Consider the following 18,782-nt stretch of genomic DNA (forward strand, 5'->3'; position numbering starts at 1 on the left):
ATGACAGTCCAGCAAATGTGACATTTTTGCTTCTAGATTAAAAAGGAATACTTGATTTTACATTACTTATCATTGGAAACTGTATGCTGCTGCTTCTTCTTCTGCCAGATCAAGAATTAGCCCAAGACCCGTTCCGAGGCTAAATTCTGTATTGAACAGTCCATCTCATCTTTGGCCGTGTTTCCTATTTGTCCTGTATGTCAGGGAACTTTTCTTGGCTTTTACGTGGGCTGGACCCGGGACGGATCCGTACACATAGGCACGGTGTGGCCCATTGTTAGTCCTTATAGGTGATGATTGTCCAAGTCCGATAGATGGCCTGGGTGGTATTCGTGAATCCTACGCTGACAAGCACGCCATTTTGCCTCAGTCTGGCTTCGCGGACGAGTAGCCTGACAAGCTCCAGGGGCACGATTCCCGACGCTGACAGGTGGGCCATCCTGGCTCAGCACTTGATAGAGCCAGGCTCCGTCCGCATGCGAGTAATCTGATGAGCCTCAGGGACCCGTGGCTTGGGGCCCTGCCTATATCAGCATCGGAAATCCTTAATGCTCACAAGGCTTTACCCCAGTCTGTTTTTACTATTGCATATTATAGATGAAATGAGGGGGGGGGGGAGTGGCAAGTGTTGGTGGAATGATAGAGGGAAACGGGAGCACCCCGAAAAAAACCCTCTGCAAAATCTGGTTTAATAATCCGTGGCGCTACAGCCCGTGAAGGGCCTAGACCGACCAGCCGGCTGCTGGCCTCACGCCCACATGCTGAAGCAGAGGTGGACGATCATCCAACCAGAATGGAGGTATCGTGTGGTTAGCACGATGATCCCCGCAGCCGTTATAGCTGGTATTCGCAACCGGATTTCGCTACCTATCGTAGCTCCCCAAGTGCATCACGATGCTGGGTGGGCACCGGTCCCATACACTGGCCGAAATTTCATGAGAAAATTTCTTCCCCCCCATGAGGTCTCGAACCAGCGCCCATTCCGTAACGCGAGTCCTAGGCGGGATGCCTTAGACCGCGACGCCACGGCGCGGGACGAAACATCTGGTTTATCCACCACAAATTCCATCACGACCTGCCCGGGGTTCGAAACCGGACCGCCTGGACGGAAAACCAGCGCTCTAGCATTGTAGCCACAGTCGCGGCATATGTCTCAATTTCTTTTCATATGTTCGTATTTCAGTTACTACCTTCTCTTCCTCTAAATGTCTTCTTATCTCTTCACTCTTGGTTCTGTCTCTTAGTGTTACTCCAAGAGTTGATCTCAAAAAGCGAATTTGTGCTGCTTCTAAACTTATTTTATCTGCTGATCACAAAACCCATGTTTCACTCCCAAATTTTTTTAACATTGGTTTTAAAGTCACTGGCGTAACTCAGTCAGCTAAAACACTTGCCTGCCGACCCGGGGTTGCGCTTGGGTGCGAGTTCGATCCCTTCTCGGGCTCATTACCTGGTTGGATTTTTTCCGAGGTTTTCCCTAATCGTAAGGGGAATGTCAGGTAATGTATGGCGAATCCTCGGCCTCTTCTCAAATACAATTTTGCTATCATCAGGCCCATCGACGCTAAATAACTGAGTAGTTGATACAGCGTCGTTAAGTAATCAAATAAAAGAAATAAATGTTGGTTTTGAAATAACGGAATGGAATTTTAACTGTACTTTTTTTCTCATCGATTGTCCAAAATCTTTTTATGTATCCTTTAGTCCGTTATATATTTGGAAGTTTTCTTCTAAATCCCGGTTTATATCGAAATCCAATATAGTACACTCTACATATTTAAATTCAGAAGTCTGTTGTACCAGTTTATTAACAACTAGCCGTACCCGTGTTCTCCGCTGCACCCGTTAGAAATAAATATAAAGTAATTACATAATTAAAATAGGACATTTGATCCAGTGAACATTCGTGTTTGATAGAAGAATCGTTTAATATGTTACTTAATTTAAATTGTATTTAAAATATTAAAATGAGATCATTTTGATCCAGAGACCACTCATTTGGTGCAATGACAATTCCTTTAACATGTTTCTTAATTGTTATTACCAATTATTTTTGGAAAAGCGAAAATTAACAGAAAAATTTTGGCTACAGAATTATTATTATGTTGATATATTATATTATATTATATTATATTATATTATATTATATTATATTATATTATATTATGAAAAAGTGTTGTTGATAACGGATGTACTCGAATTAGAAAGTTTTTAATTTGTTGTGGGAGCTCTTGAATCTCAGGAGGAACAGCTTTTACAACAGTGCAACATAATCTGCTTGGCTCATTACCCAATTTTTTTGCATTGCATTTATTGCATATGTATTTTATGTATTTTAACACGATTCAATTGAGCATAGTTAAAATTTGAATTATAAAATAATGGATTGCTAAGCTAACGTACTATTACTGCATACTAAATCAATACACTCTCGTTCGTTAATTCTCTGAGATAAAAATGAATATGTTCATAAACATTATTTTAAGAAATACAGGAAATGAATATACAGAATAACCTATCAAGTTTTCTGTGCATAAGAAGCTATTTTAATCTTATCTGTCCTCAATTCACTCACAAGTTACTGTAATAACATTATAGCATTTTGTCCATCCAGAGAAACTACACTTTCCAATGATGAAATAATAATTAATTATAGAAATCGGTTAATTTAGCTTCCGATATTACTTCATACAAACACAGAAACATTGTCTGTAGGCTATGTTTCATAGCTTTCGATTGTTGTGTCCAAGGCCCCTTATAGACGAAGTCATTTGTTTTTTATTTCAATACACCGCCTTAGATGGCAGTTATTTTAATTTTAAAACTCATTTATCTCATTAAATATCAGTCCTATCAAAATTTTTCAGAGAGTAAAACTTATCAGAAATCATTTTTAAAGAAACGTTTGTTATGTAACATATTTCACAAAAATCAATAATAAGGGAGATATTTAGATTTATTTAATTCAGGCCCCCTTATAACCCCCCTCTTAAATAACGTATTTTGAATGCCTTACAGCCTATAATCTAAGTTACAACGAACTTAATTTATATTCCAATTTTCATCGAAATCGATTCAGCCATTATCGCGTGAAAAGGTAACAAACATACAGACAGACAGACAGACAGACAAACAAAAATTTCAAAAAAGCTATTTTCGGTTTCAGGGTGGTTAATTATATATGTTAGGACCAATTATTTTTGGAAAATCGAAAATTACCAGAAAAATTTCGGCTACAGATTTATTATTAGTATAGATAACAATTTGTGTTCTCATTCTATTTCTTCTCAAGTGCGTCATTACTTTTGTTTCTTAAATAGTGATTTTCATGTTATATTCTTTAGTAATATTATTTAGTTGCTAATATAGTTCTTTTGCAGATCACCTTCCGACGTTTCCAATATACTTGTCTGCGAACAAAATTGATTTTATTACCTCACTGTGTGTAGCGATATGCAACAGGATTTCTTTGCTATTGTTCTCGATTAAAAGCAGGAGACTTGCTTTTAAATGACTGTATTGCTAATTATTTAATTGGTAATGATAATGTTAAAAAATAACATATGACTACAGTCTCTTAACAAGGCTTAACACATAATTTATGTTTCTTTGTATCCTCTGCTCGTCTCAAAATAATAGACTACACTTTGAACTACTATAAAGTTAACTACTATTTTACTACACAATATGACCTCCTTGTCTCTAGCAATATGTAGGTCTAACTTGTTTACTAAAAGTAACAGATGTAAGTTTACGTTACTGAAGTTTTTCAACTATTTCATTAGTAATAATTATTTTGTCACATAATAACTATCATCTTACATTCTTTTAGTATCGTTCAATGCATTTATTTGCATTCTCTTATTAGTTGAGTAGAACAACATTGCTTTCGAACAGCTGAAGTTGTCACTTGTTTAATATCACTACTACAGTATATTAACTTATACAGGGACATCATTTTATTTTTACTTCAATTTTTATTATACCTGAGTTTTTTTAATGTATTTCACTCCCACCCCCCCTCTACTAATAAACTTCCAACCGTCCACCACACAGAACCAAGGCCGCGTATGCAGTCAAATTCGTCTTACGGTCATAGTAAACAGACTGAGTTAGTGAGTATAGTACGTTCCAGAAATATGTTTGCGTTTTCCAGTGACGAAAGAGCTTTCAATATTGAATCATAATTTCACACAGGTACTGTCGTTTAAATATAGATAATGAGTTACCTCTGAATGATGTTAAAAATACGTGTGATTCTGCCTTTTATGAAACGTGGAAGTAATGTAATTCTGCAGATTTTATTCCTTATTCCTTGGATAGAGTACAACAGAAAAATTCTATTACCATATTAATCTCAAATTAATACTTTTCTCAGAAAAAATCCCCTAAGTGTTAACATTGTTTTACTCGATAAGTGCTATCCGTACGATTTCGATTTTTACGCTTATCATTAGAGAGACTGATAAGTAATTACATACCTTTTTGCAGGTTTTTAATCTGTGGCCGGGAAGAAAAAGCTCTTAAGTCAATTTTTTGTGAAAATGAGATTTTTATATATTCTGAAAGCGGAAACAATTCTGTATAATCTAGTAAAACGGTTAAAGTCAAATAAGACTCCTGACTGGATTTATAGAGCGATACCAAATGTCCTAAGTACTTTTGAATCGAGCACACACAGAATGAAGGACTTAAGAATATTTAATACTTGATTCTTTACAAACCATCATATGTCTAGTTTCCATGCTTCCCTATTAAAAAGATCTAACTTGTATTTTAGTCATTTTATCACATACTGAGGCCCTTTCCTTTTAAAACTTTAAGCACCAGGGTTAACAATCCTATAATTGCAAATCAAGTTTTCAGGTATAACTCCCTGTAAAGTTGATTTGAATAATTTCGAGGGAAAAATTGTTCCGGAGCCAGGTATCGAACCCGGGACCTTTGGTTTAACGTACCAACGCTCTACCACGCTCCCTTTACAGGGAGTTATACCTAAAAGCTTGATTTGCATAATACACGTCACTGTTCGTTAACAGAAAGCCACAATTTAAGTCACACAGAGTTAGTGTGCACTCAACGTTGGTTGCTTGACAGCTGCCAGCCCGCTTTGAGGTCTGTGGATATAGAGGAAAAAATTGGATCGGTTCTGGTGGAGTTCCCGGGTAGCTCAGTTGGTAGAGCGTTGGTACATTAAACCAAAGGTCCCGGGTTCGATACCTGGCCCCGGAACAATTTTTCCCTCGAAATTATTCAAATCCTGTAATTGTTTAAGACCCATTTTGCATTCCTAATAATTTACATTTTTCATTTTTTAACATGGAAAAGATCTTATGTTTACATAGTCCCTTCTACTCAGTTTGGGTTCTAGTCTTAAAAGGGCTTAAGTGCGGCTATTTTTGGAAAAAATCAAGAAAATTGTTAAATGAGTAACATTATTTATTTTAGAAGAAATATAAACAAATAATATCCAGGGAAAAACCTCCTAATTAAAAACACTCTGTAACACGAATTTCAATATTTCTACTGCTCTCCTGAAAAGTATAAAATTTTTACTTAAGGCCGTTTTCCTCCCTGCCACAGAAATAATGGACGATTTTCTTGCAAATTAAGTACAAATATTACGATGTGTCGTTATTTCCTGCCATTAGGAAGTCTAGCAACTCTACTGCATTGATCTTGGACGGAACACTGCTATTCAGACCGAATGCGTGTGTGTTTCGTAGGTGACCCGACGATGCGGTGTTGCCAAACTACGCAAACATTCAGCCTGATTTTCTAATTAACCGTACACATAATTACAAAACGTGCAATAGTTTTTTTTTTTTTATTTATAGTGATGTATTGTATTGCTCCCCTTAATCAGCAGAGTGACATCACTTCCACTCTGAATATACTTGCACTGAAATTTATTGTTCTTGAACTGCTAAAGGCTGTAAAATGTTTTATTATGCTGGAAGCTAGACATGGTAACCTCGAGGTCTCCTAGCAACAGTAATATGTTTTTGGACAGAAATAAATAATGCAGTAAGAACATTGACTTTTGAGCGAACTTGTTTAAGGGTGAAATAAGACAGTTTTTCGAGAGAAGCATAGAGGTAAAATATTTATTATTTACAACGCCATAAATCCAGACTGCATGAACCTACGTCATATAGACGTGCGGACGACCTGCAGTGTAGAGTTGAACTGCATGCCAGGCTCCGTGGGTAGCAAGCGATCTAGTTAATTCTTAACCTCTATTACAGAATCATTGTTGGGGAATTCTGAACATCAAATTGTAGAGGACGCTACAGAAGGCTAATAAATTATTATTTATTTCTGACGGATATAAAAGCGCATTTTGAGATAGCTAAAGTCTATGTGATGAATCTTGTCACACTGTGAAAAGAGAGAGAAAGGAGATATGTTTCACCTTGTCTGTGTTATTGCAATGGGGGGAGTAAAGCGATGCCAGTGGCGGAAGGGACTAGTTGATACATTCTGTAGCGCAAAATAAAGTAACAAAATATCTGTCTTCGTACTGTATAATTCCGTCACTGAGCTTGTCTTTCAAGAAACTGAGTTTCTGTAGCCTGTACAATAACAATATTGTATGCTGAAAATTTACAACCCTCCTATAATCTCCACCCTAATTTGAAGGGACTTGGTTTTATTACTACTGATACAAGATAAACCTTACCAGGTATACCAGCGAATAATAGGGAACTTTACTGCATATTATTAATCATGATTTTCTCACTATGTTATATTTGTGATGGAATCTTAAGAGTCATAAATATTCAAATAAATCAGTTCTACAATACGCGACAAATGTCTTCAAATGTTGGAGAACTTGTATCCAATGTAGAATCAAACATTATATTTGATACTATATTGAATACGAATGAGTAATTTGGACAGGTTTACCAATTGTCCCTTTTAGGCTGTTTGTCCAACGTTGGTAGTAGCGTTCCATGTTTCTAATACCCAGCCAATAGTTTAGAAGTGACAATGAATTAAGCGGGATCTCCAGTACCTTCATTTTCTTGTCTTCTTACTTAACTCAACATTGTAAATATCTTATGATATGCCTCTGGTAAAACACGGGTTATAAATTTATTTTATTCCTAAATAAAAAAGCAGCTCTATACATAAAAAACTATTCTCTTCTTTCTTATTTTTCACGGAATTGGGGCAGCTCGAGGCTATTGTGTTTACCATTCCTATAGTAAGAATGATTGTTGAAGTCCGTAGGACCGCATTCCTGTATAGTTATTCGCTGTTTGGTGCCGTCTGTTGACACAGCTTACACAACACTCAACACTGACAAAGTTCACTTTTAAAGCCCCTCCATTCCGCTCAGAGTTCGCAACTTCCCCAGAACGATGGTATCTATGTGCAAGTGACTGGTACTACATCCTGTTGTATCCTTTGTTGACTTGAAGCTATTGTATGATAAGTGAAGTTGAAATTAATGATGGTGAAATAAGCACGATTATCCAGTGCCGAGAACTGCCCAACATTTGCTTATAATTGGTTCACGAAAATCTCCTGAGAAAAACCGAAAACGAAATTTGTATCAACCAGGTTTTGAACCGAGTCCCGTTAGTTTAGTTTTCAGACATGTCGAGCATTACTTCATAGCAATGGACACTTCTCTTTCACTAGCAGTAAAGGCCAAGAACCAAGGTTCACATTGCATACGCCTCTTCAGATGTTGCCATGCCTGCGACATGACGCTCTTTTTTTATTTTTTTTTTTTTTTAGCGGGTTATTTTACGACGCTGTATTTGACTCTCTTCCGTCTCAGCAAGTTCTAATCAAACGACTCTGCTCGTGTGCTCATCACGAGAGCAACAGCGCTCACGAAAAGTAAATGATGACTTTCATTGGCGATAGGCAGAGAAGGATAGAAAAATGCAGAGGCATAGAAAGAGAATTATTCCCTTCCGTTGATTAGCCACTTGTGGATAGTCGTCATATAGCCTAGACCCTAGTGCACAAAGTTTCTCAACTAGGTAAGGTTTTGCGATTATAAGCGGAAATTTTTAAACTTGTCTTTCCGTGAATAACTTGAACTTCGGTAATTGCAGTACGCGAACAATGTATTCGAATGTTGGAGGAGGATAACTTCATGGTATTCTATCAGGCATAAGATGCCAGTCACATGTCTTAAGCACTATACAACATGCCTCGAGTACAGAGAATTGAGAACATCGCGTGCCAGAAGTGGAGGTTAGAGACAGGTTATTGTCAGACTATGCCGTAAAATCCTTGGGAGAAATAAAATTTATGATTTGACCTTACGCTATACGTACAGGATTGTTACTTTATTACGGCATGTAGTATCTATTAAAATACACACATAACATTCCTCTCACTTTGTAAGACGTTTATACAAAAGTTAAACGTAAGCAATCCGAGCATGATTGAAATTAATTCACTCTTACATAGAGAAGTAGATTATGGTAAAGTTCTATAGTGTGGTAGTACTACCAACTTTGCAATATGGCTTGAAAGGGTTGATTACTTGGTTGGGTTTTTCGGAGGTTTTCCCAAACTTTAAGAACCTATTTCACTAACATGTTACTAATTCACAAGTAATTAATTGAAATTTAACTTAAATACGGAAGTTAAATCACATTTAATTTGTTTGCATCACCAAAACTATTACGTATTTAAAATAAAGCCATTTAATTCAATTGACAATTAAGTCATCACGGCCTTCGGAACCATAGTAAAATCGTAATTTCGAAGGCCATGTGCCTTGTTAATGTAAGCAAATATCTTACTATAATAATACCGGACAGCTAGCAGTCTGCGCGCGAACGACGCTGGTGCTGCTACCTAGGCGGCCGGTGTGGCGATTCTCGCGAAACAAGCTGTAATCAACTGCAATGCATAATGTTGCTGGGCTAGTTAATAGTTTAATTAATCAGAGCTGTGTTAAAATTTCAGGGTGTATATGTGCTGCTTATAATTGCTACAATTACAGCATTACAAATTGCTCCAAATCGTACTTTCGATTTCCGAAAGTTCATAAAACGTGAGTGAACAAAATTCTTTATTAGGCCTAATGCCTTTGTCTCTGTGTCGATAGAAAAATAAAAATTATCTTTTTTTTTATTTAGGCCTAATAAATAAATAGAAGTTAAAATGTATTGGAAATTTTAAGGTTTTATCAAATTAAGTTTTATTGTTATGCACGTGCCTTTACTAATTACTACAAGCATCACATTACTACCAATTTTATCTTTGCAGTTGTCAGCAATGGGTATACATAAAGCAATATTTCTCATAATATGCAGTTTCGATATAAATTACATTAAATACTATTTAACATTTCTTAAGTATTTCAAATATTATTCCACATTAGTACCCCACGTTTTAAACAATAGTCCGATTCCCGTTATGTTAATATTTGTATTTGTGAAGTAATTCCACGCCGCTCCATTAGATGTCAGGTCCGCGATATTTGGCACTCACGTCAATGCTGTCCGGTATTATTAATAGTAAGGTATTTGATGTAAGCAGTGACTTTTAAGTGAGTTCATTTGTTATACTACAGCAATAATAGTACATTATGCAACGAGCCTATAATGATAGTAATTAAGAATCGAGTATGGATATTTATGAAACGAGCGCAAGCGAGTTTCATAATTTTCATACGAGATTCTTAATTACCATTATAGGCGAGTTTCATACGACTTTTTATGCTCGACCATATTTCTAACTTGAAATTACCGGTATTCAGATGTACACATTTTATTTGTAACTGACAAGATCGGAAGTGACCTTGTTCTAGGTCGTGAATTGTGAGATGTGAGCAGACGCCAAAGTATTGATTTTTTCCGAGGAACAATAATGTCATTGACCTTGAAGTAGTCCCGTTAAACTTGATAATATTATAATATTATAACCTTGATTATTAAATTCGACATTGAAAAACGAGATGACAAATTGAATTTACTTGAATATTATTTACAATTAACGCTAATTATTATAGTAACAGAACATAACCTTATGCGACAGTATTGGATTTCCAGCCTCCGTGACTTTTCGCTAATTCCCTTTCGATTGCCTATCCGAGAATAATCGATACTTGCGGTTTTATAACGGTAGAAAGCTGACCTGTCATTGGCTGAACAGTTGTAACCTGAGTCGTCATTGGCTGAAAGACCTGACCTTTAATGAGTAGGTGTACTTTAATGACATACATTAAAGGTCTGCTACCAGATGTATAATTACTACATTTCGGCATGGTCGAGCATAAAATAACATAAACATAGGTAACCTTAAAACACATTAAAATCATCGAAAACAAAAAGACGGATGGGCATACTTCAGAAGAAAAGGAGAAAAGGCTGGAAATAGGTCGACAGAATTTCAATACAAAAATACCTTATTCCAGTGTCTTTGCAATATTGAAAACAAAACTGGATAATATGAAAATACCGATATATTATGCAAGGAAATATCATGCAACTTGCAAAATGGAAAGACTTAATTGATTTGCTCTATTTAAATGCCTTCGAATGTAATATTAGGCCTACATGATAAATTTGTCATTCAGTTGCTGTATTTTAGGAAACCTGAGAGTGATTAAACGTTTCATCAATAAATGTATCATTTAAATAATTATGAAGTACCATACTTAACTATCAGTTGGAAATTCTAAATCACCTTCTCTACTATTCAAAATATAGGCTACAATGTTAATGTTTTGCTCAGTCTAAACCGCTTTTTCAAATTTTTTTTGTTCATTGTATTAGAATAATCTTCTCTTTCGGAAATTATCCTCTTAAAATCATAAGTCCACCATTGTCCTCGCCATGATGAAAATTATCGTCGTTAATGCAGGATTAATTATTTAAATGACTAAATATTGGCCAATTAACTTAAATATGTAGTTTAATGAGCGCTTAAAGCTCAATTTGTGTTAGTAAAATGCACTGTCCCTTTAAGTGTCAATTAAAAAGACTTTGAGTAACAATAATTAAAGTTAAATATGTTTGGTGAAATCGACCTTAAGACGATATAAAGTAAGAATGATTGATGCAGCATCGTTAAATAACCGACTAAAAACTTCACTCTTTCACTCTCCTCGTTTGTAATTCTCAAGTGCAACATTGATTGGAGTTAATTTACTTCCCACTTCCTTTACAACAACTCTGTGTCCAAATAAACGCGTGCCAAACATTTCGCGTCGAGTTTCCCCGTTCTTGAAGGCAGCAGTAAACACAGCACAACATTCCCGTGTATTGGATCTCGGCAGAGTAATGTAATTAACATGGCGGGCGTATGTCAATAAAACAACCCGCAGGGCTTTATCGAATAATGAAGCATTTCTTTTGGACACTTTAATCAATATCACCAAACAATGCGTTGCTGTTTTTGCTTGATGAAAACTGCGGCGAGATGAGAATTTCCGAACCCCTGTTAGTGCACTGTGTCAATTCGTAACTCGAAACTTCCTTATGCATTCTTGATCGTGAAGAAAACGTTGGGTTTCCTTTGTGCACATCTAGTGTACTTTGATTCCAGGTACTGGTTTCTTAAGATGTATGTTGTAATGTTAATTCGTTTATTGACTTCGGATAAGATCTTCTTTCTTTAATAGATTTTATTGATCGTTCATCGTTGTAGCGCTTTACAGATCTGTGAGAAAATAAATAACACAACAGTAAGTAAATAATAAGGAGGTGGTCAGCCAAAATTATAGATTCCTCTGTGACAAAAAAGAATGTTTGAAAAATAATTATTTGATAAATTTATGAAGTTATATCTTCATTAGATGTAGTGGATGAACCGGAAGGGTCTAGTAGAATGTCCTGTGGATGACGGCTCTTGATTTTTGGGCCGCATACCGTTTGGACCAATGTACATTAATAACCGCCTGTTTGGACCAGAAGAGACAACTTGTTTAGATCAGTGAAAGCAGACCATTTCGACCGAAAAGACAACATTTGCGTTTCCATAGGCCGTCCAATGATATTGTTAAAAATGTTGTCATTATATAACTTATCAGCCACCGGCGTAGCTCGGTCGGTTGAGGCGCTTGACTGCCGATCTGGAGTTTCGCTCGGGCGCGGGTTCGATTCCCGCTTGGGCTGATTACCTGATTGGGTTTTTTTTTTCGAGGTTTTCCTATCAGTAAGACAAATGTCAGGTAATCTATGGCGAATCCTCGGCCTCATCTCGCCAAATATCATCTCGCTATCACTAATTCCATCGACGCTAAATAACCTCGTAGTTGATACAGCGTCGTTAAATAACGAAGTAAAAAAAATAACTTACGAGGTTTTTAAAATTTGTCAGAAATAAAATAAAATCTCAAGAATGCACTTGTTGATTCATGCCGACACATTTATTATACCACAGCCGAGTTGTTTTACTTCCGCAAATTTTAGCCAATAGAAATAGCTTTTCTCTGTTTATTTTCTTAAAATATTTTGTTTCCCTCTTTTACGTTTCACTGCTGTTCATATAGTGTCTAGTTTCACTTCATTGGAATTCATTTCTTCGTGATTATGTGGAAATTTTGTAACCGTTATTGCTTCGTTTAAAATTTCATGTCATTGAGCATTTGCTTTACATTTAACGATAAGTGCATCTGAAAGGAATAGTACTATCGTTTACTCGATTCACTTCATTAAACTTATAGTTATCTATTAGGGACCACTGTTTGCCCCGTTGCATTTTGATGATACTTATTATGTCATATTGATATTTATGTGCACGTTCTGAGCTGTACTAAGCTCCTGTGACTCCTCTTAACTTTACGTTATATCCGCGGGTGCTGTGTTGTCAATCGTAAAAATACTGGTCCAAACGAGGTACCATTTTTAGTCCAAATTTACTAATAATTGGTATTAAAGATTATTATCAAACCTGGTTCAAATTTCCTGAGCCGGTTTTTTGTGAGTTGAGTGGATCTTTTCCCGAGAGAAAAGAAATCTGCTCCTGAGACATTGTTAAGGTGTGAGAAGAGTATTTTTGTCTGCCTATGGATGAATTCTTGTACAATGTATAATCCCAGTTCTCTACTGTTCTCCAACCAGGAGATTAACCGCGAAAGGAATGTGCTTACTATTACGTCATCTATTGGAGCGAAGTAGATGCATAATATTACCGTTATAACGTCAGTTTAAAAAACATGCGCTCTCCTGCATATGTTATTTCCTGTATGGAGGGATTAAAAGACCAGGAGATTAACCGTGATCTAATTTCGTAACTAGGGTAGTATAAATATGTGTGTATCAGTGTTATCGTTTATGCTTTGAGAGTTAGACAATGGAGATGCGTGTACCCACGTGTGTGACCTTATGACATCAACATTCATTCATAGCATTTCCCCGCTGCGTCTCAATCCCCTGAGACTTTCTCCTGGTTGGAGTACAGTATGTAGTTGTGAACTTCGAACAAACCATAGTGCATTAACAGCAGTTCGTATTACTTTGTTTTGAAAAGATTGTATTCTTCGAATTTTGTTTGGCGCTGCATCAACCCAAATAAAGATAAGAGCTTGTGAACGTGAGGTGAGACTGCTGATGTCACTGTGAAAACACTTTATTTTTAAACTTTGCTTCTTAAATTGTTTTACACACTGGATTAGGCAGTGATACTGGAGTGAGGATGAATATGAAATCAGCATCGACCACTATGCTCTTCTTGACTAATGCGTGGTGCGGAAGTTCAAAGTAATTACCATATTGCGTTGAAGAACATGCGATCTTTGTTGACTGCGAAGAAAAATGAGAGCCATATCACACATTACTTGTCTTCTCTAATATGCGGGTTAACAGTGGTAACGTTACTAATTTTTATAATGAAATTCAAACCTTCATTTATGAACACGTTAATAATTTATTGCATCTATATAAATAGTAATAGTAGTAATAATAATAATAATAATAATAATAATAATAATAAAGGGAAAGTCATACAATTAATTGCACCATCTGAGAATTTATCATATTACTTCAAAGTTAACGAAAACAATATACTCGAAAAACACTGCTTTACACGATTTCAAGATAGCTCTCCAATTATTTTTAGGCTTATTCAAAGTCGCTTTAACTACTTACTTACTTGCTTACTTACTTACTGGCTTTTAAGGAACCCGGAGGTTCATTGCCGCCCTTACATAAGCCCGCCATTGGTCCCTATCCTGAGCAAGATTAATCCAGTCTCTATCATCATATCCCACCTCCCTCAAATCCATTTTAATATTATCTTCCCACCTACGTCTCAGCCTCCCCAAAGGTCTTTTCCCCTCTGTCCTCCCAACTAACACTCTATATGCATTTCTGAATTCGCCCATACGTGCTACATGCCCTGCCCATCTCAAACGTCTGGACTTAATGTTCCTAATTATGTCATGTGAAGGATATAATGCGTGCAGTTCTGTGTTGTGTAACTTTCTCCATTCTCCTGTAACTTCATCCATTTTAGCCCCAAATATTTTCCTAAGAACCTTACTCTCACAAACCCTCAATCTCTGTTCCTCTCTCACAGTGAGAGTCCAAGTTTCACAGCCATACAGAACAACCGGTAATATAACTGTTTTATAAATTCTAACTTTCAGATTTTTTGACAGAAGACTAGTTGACAAAAGCTTCTCAACCGAATAATAACAGGCATTTCCTATATTTATTCTGTGTTTAATTTCCTCCCGAGTGTCATTTATATTTGTTACTGTTGCTCCAAGATATTTGAATTTTTCAACTTCTTCGAAGGATAAATCTCCAACTTTTATAGTTCCATTTCGTACAATATTCTGATCACGAGACGAAATCATATACTTAGTCATTTCGGGATTTACTTCCAACCCTATCGCTTTAACTACGAGGTTATTGGGAATATGTATATTAGCTCTCTGTTTTTGCTACCGTCTACCGGATAATCTGCAGACATGTTTAGCTACTTGGCTTGTCGTTACGAGAGCTGGACCCTGTTTAATGGCCACTATTTTAACATTGAGAAATTTGATATCTAGGTTAGTTCAGGCTCAATAAAATTCGAAAATCATACATTTATTTATTCATAGCTTTTATTTACATTCTCAACAATAGATCTCAGATAATATAGGCTAATATATTTTCTTTTAGTTGATTATTTAACGACGCTGTATCAACTACGAGGTTATTTAGTGTCGATGAGACTGGTGATAGCGAGATGAGGCCGAGCATTCGCCATAGATTATCTGGCATTCATCTTACGGTTGGTGAAAATTTAGGAAAAACCCAACCAGGTAATTAGCCCAAGCGGGGATCGAACCCGCGCCCGAGCGCAACTTCAGACCGTCAGGCAAGCGCCTTAACCGACTGAGCCACGCCGGTGGCATTTAGAACATCTAAAATTATAGCTTCTAGAAAAAAGCAGACATATGATAGGGGATGTAATATTTAAGTATGGAGTAGGCCTATATAAAAATCACTCCTGGACCTAAAAGAAAACGTAGAGAAAAAAAAAATCTTCCTATCAACTTTGTAAGTGCCCAAGAAACATTTTTGGTACAGAAAAACTCATACTGATTTTTACCATTACTTGTAAGAACTCTGACTTAGTATCCCTTATGGATTTTAATTGTACCTGAAAGTTTTAGAACGGTGATGAGAGCGCATGGAAAATATTTCACAGCTCTTTGTTTCTATGGAAACGTAAGAAAGCAATTCGGTCCATACCTGTAGAGTAACTGTTAGCGCATCTGACCGCGAAACCAGGTGGCCCGGGTTCGAATCCTGGTCGGGGCAAGTTACTTGGGTGAGGTTTTTTCCGGGGTTTTCCATCAACCCAATATGAGCAAATGCTGGGTAACTATCGGTGCTGAACCCCGGACTCATTTCACGGGCATTATCACCTTCATTTCATTCAGACGCTAAATAACCTGAGATTTTGATACTGCGTTGTAAAATAGCCCAATAAAAAGAAAGCATTCTGCAAAAAAATATTGATGCAATTTAGGAAATGGAGCCGTTGGTATTGACATATTCGCTACAAGTTGACATTCTCCGTTCTCGTGCATCCTGTCTGCAAATCATTTGACGTGATGTCAGTTACTTTGGTGCGTTCTCTTCTCGATGCAGGACGCCAATTTATCGAATCTCACAGTGCACGAGAATAGAAATGTGTGTCTGCTGGCTTTGTATCGGTAAGGCAAGCATGCGAAAGGAAAGTAGGCATGGATCAGAGAACCTTCTGTAGCGGTGACAATAAATTACCGATTTATTCACAATGCCTTTGAAGTACAAAGTTTACTAGACGCAGACAAGATGAAAAGAGAGAACTGTGAATTGAAATGAAAAATTAGGAGAATGTAAGAAAATTTCCCTTTAAATCTTTCTCCTCCTCGTTAATTTCAAGATATACTAAGGACAGAACGCCGATCCTCTTGTTGATAATGTTGTCGTTTGATGGAATTCAGCTATACCATAATCATAATCATAATCATAATATTTCACTCATATCCATGAACCTTCATCATAAGCTTCCTAATTGTACAGATTTTACACTCAAAATATTATTTATAAACCCATATTTACAATAATTCCAAACAAGTAACATTACATCTCACATTAAACATTTTCAGATAGCTCAGCTTTAAAACATTAGAAATGAGACTTGTCTTTATCTGAGGCTGAGGCAGGATGGCCCACCTGTCAGCGTCAGATTCACGAATGCCATCTAGGCTAACTGTCGGACTTAGACAATCATATAAGGGCGCATAAAGGGCCAAAACAGCCTAAGTGCACGGACTCGTCCTGAATCCAGCTCTCGTAAAGACAAAACAAATACACATGTATGCATATTGTCCGGTAGACGGTAGCAAAAACAGAGAGCTAATGTACCCATCTCCAATAGACAGTCTTAATATACCTCGTAGTTAAAGCGACTTTCAATAATAAAAAAAAAAACATTTTCATTATAACTTATTTAATTGGAGAGCTATCTTGAAATTCAGTAAAGTTGTGTTTTTCGATGACATTGTTTTTGTTAACTTTGAAGTAATTATAAATTCTCAGGTGGTGCAAGAATTAATGGTATGACTTTCCCCTTTTTATTATTATTTTCATTATTATTATTATTATTATTATTTATTATTGTTATTATTATTTATTGTTGTTGTTGTTATTATTATTATTATTATTATTATTATTATTGTTATTATTATTGTTATACCTGTAAACTCATTACAATTATATGTGATATGAAGAAGACAGTTCTGTTATTGAAATAGCAAAGGAAAAATGTTAACATGTTGTTAGAAAGCGCAAATGAATATCACAATATATTATTGAATCAATGATTGCAAAAAGGACCTAAGTCCAGAAAATCTACTTCTGAGGAAACTGAGAAAAGTGTTTAGCATTTTCTGGGTCACATTAAAAGAACTTGGTTGTTATTTCTTTAAAAGTATACATATATGCTTACTGATTAAACGTTAACTGAAACAAATTTCACTTGTAGTTAGTGTGTTACTAATTTTTAAAATTGTTGACTGCAATCAACAGATGTTGACAGTTTTAATTGGTTAGTTAATTATTTTAGTAAAAGTACATGAAATATGCAATAATGTATGTTATTTAACATTAAATATATTTTTAAGATAGTTTTTAAAACATTTTAAAAACAGTTCAATCGACAGTACATGACTCACCAACGGTCTTAGCAGGCACTGTTTTACCTGCATAGTTCGTATGTCCCAGCCCATTTGATTCAGCAATTTCTATCTTATTTATTTTATATTCAGATGGATTAGAAATGCCTCTATTACAATTATTCACTGCTACTTCTTCTTTGCTATCACTACTAGATGCCATGTTTGCACTTGTACACTGATCAGCTACTCAGAATGAAAAGTTAAATAACAAAAATATTAACAATGAAACAGAATATTAATTATAAGAAAATGATTGTTTCATAATATTAGACCTTATGTATATATTTTTGCCGATATTTGATTGCATAAAGGTGCCCCAGTTCTGGACTGCAGAACTTTCTGCACTCAACGGGGGAAAAAAGAGAGTAGAATTTCACACATTAGAAATGCTGGACTGAGTTTACTTTCTGTGCTCAATGATGCATCGATGGGTCTATCTTCAGGAGTTATGAAGCTAATCTCAACTAGTTTTCATAAAAATTGAACTTAAGCCCTTTCTGAAATCATAGATTCTATTATAACTGCAAAAAATTATAGATTGGCGAGCAAAAAAAAAAAAAAAGAGAGAGAGAAAAAAAGAAGGAATACCAAAGAAGCATGTAAATTGTCGTGGTCTGGCAAATGAAGATGACGCCGATAGAAAACTGTGGACCAGCAAAATATTCTTTGGGCGAAGGAAAGCTTGTTATTGCAGATATTTCTTAATCACAATTATATTCATCATCATCGACTCCGGATTAAATAGTTCCCTTGTCATGTTTCAGTAGCCTATTGCTGTTGAAACCAATCTTGTCATTCCATCTATTTCTTGGTCGCTCGAAATCTTTTCATCCTACTGACAGGTATGAGAAAGCTTGTTTAGGAATCCTTTATGCACTCATTTTATTTACAGTCTTTTCAGTATTTCTTGCTGTAATTTAATTTATTCTATTATATTCTGAACTTTGTTGGTTTCCCCGATATCTGTGTGTTTCTATTTATTCTAGTTGAGTGAGTCCAGCAGAGATCTGAAGAACTGTAGCTTCTACTTTTCAAAATCTGTTTTATTTATTACCCAAGTTTGTTATAGTCTTCATATTTATTGTTTTTATTATTACAATTATTATGTTTATCATAATTATTTTATCCTTTATAACAA

At 35.8% G+C, this 18,782-nt stretch overlaps 1 protein-coding gene and 1 non-coding gene across 5 annotated transcripts in view; both read left to right on the forward strand.

Annotated features, from left to right (window-relative positions):
• LOC138706411 (kinesin-like protein CG14535) overlaps positions 1–18,782 on the forward strand; it is a 572,747-nt gene that overhangs the window by 13,740 nt on the left and 540,225 nt on the right. The gene's annotated exons all lie outside the window — the stretch shown is intronic.
• TRNAN-AUU (transfer RNA asparagine (anticodon AUU)) lies at positions 5,160–5,232 on the forward strand. Its single transcript has one exon. It is a non-coding gene; the product is annotated as a tRNA-Asn (tRNA).

The sequence above is a fragment of the Periplaneta americana genome, chromosome 9 (assembly GCF_040183065.1).
Source record: "Periplaneta americana isolate PAMFEO1 chromosome 9, P.americana_PAMFEO1_priV1, whole genome shotgun sequence".
Classification (NCBI taxonomy): domain Eukaryota; kingdom Metazoa; phylum Arthropoda; class Insecta; order Blattodea; family Blattidae; genus Periplaneta; species Periplaneta americana.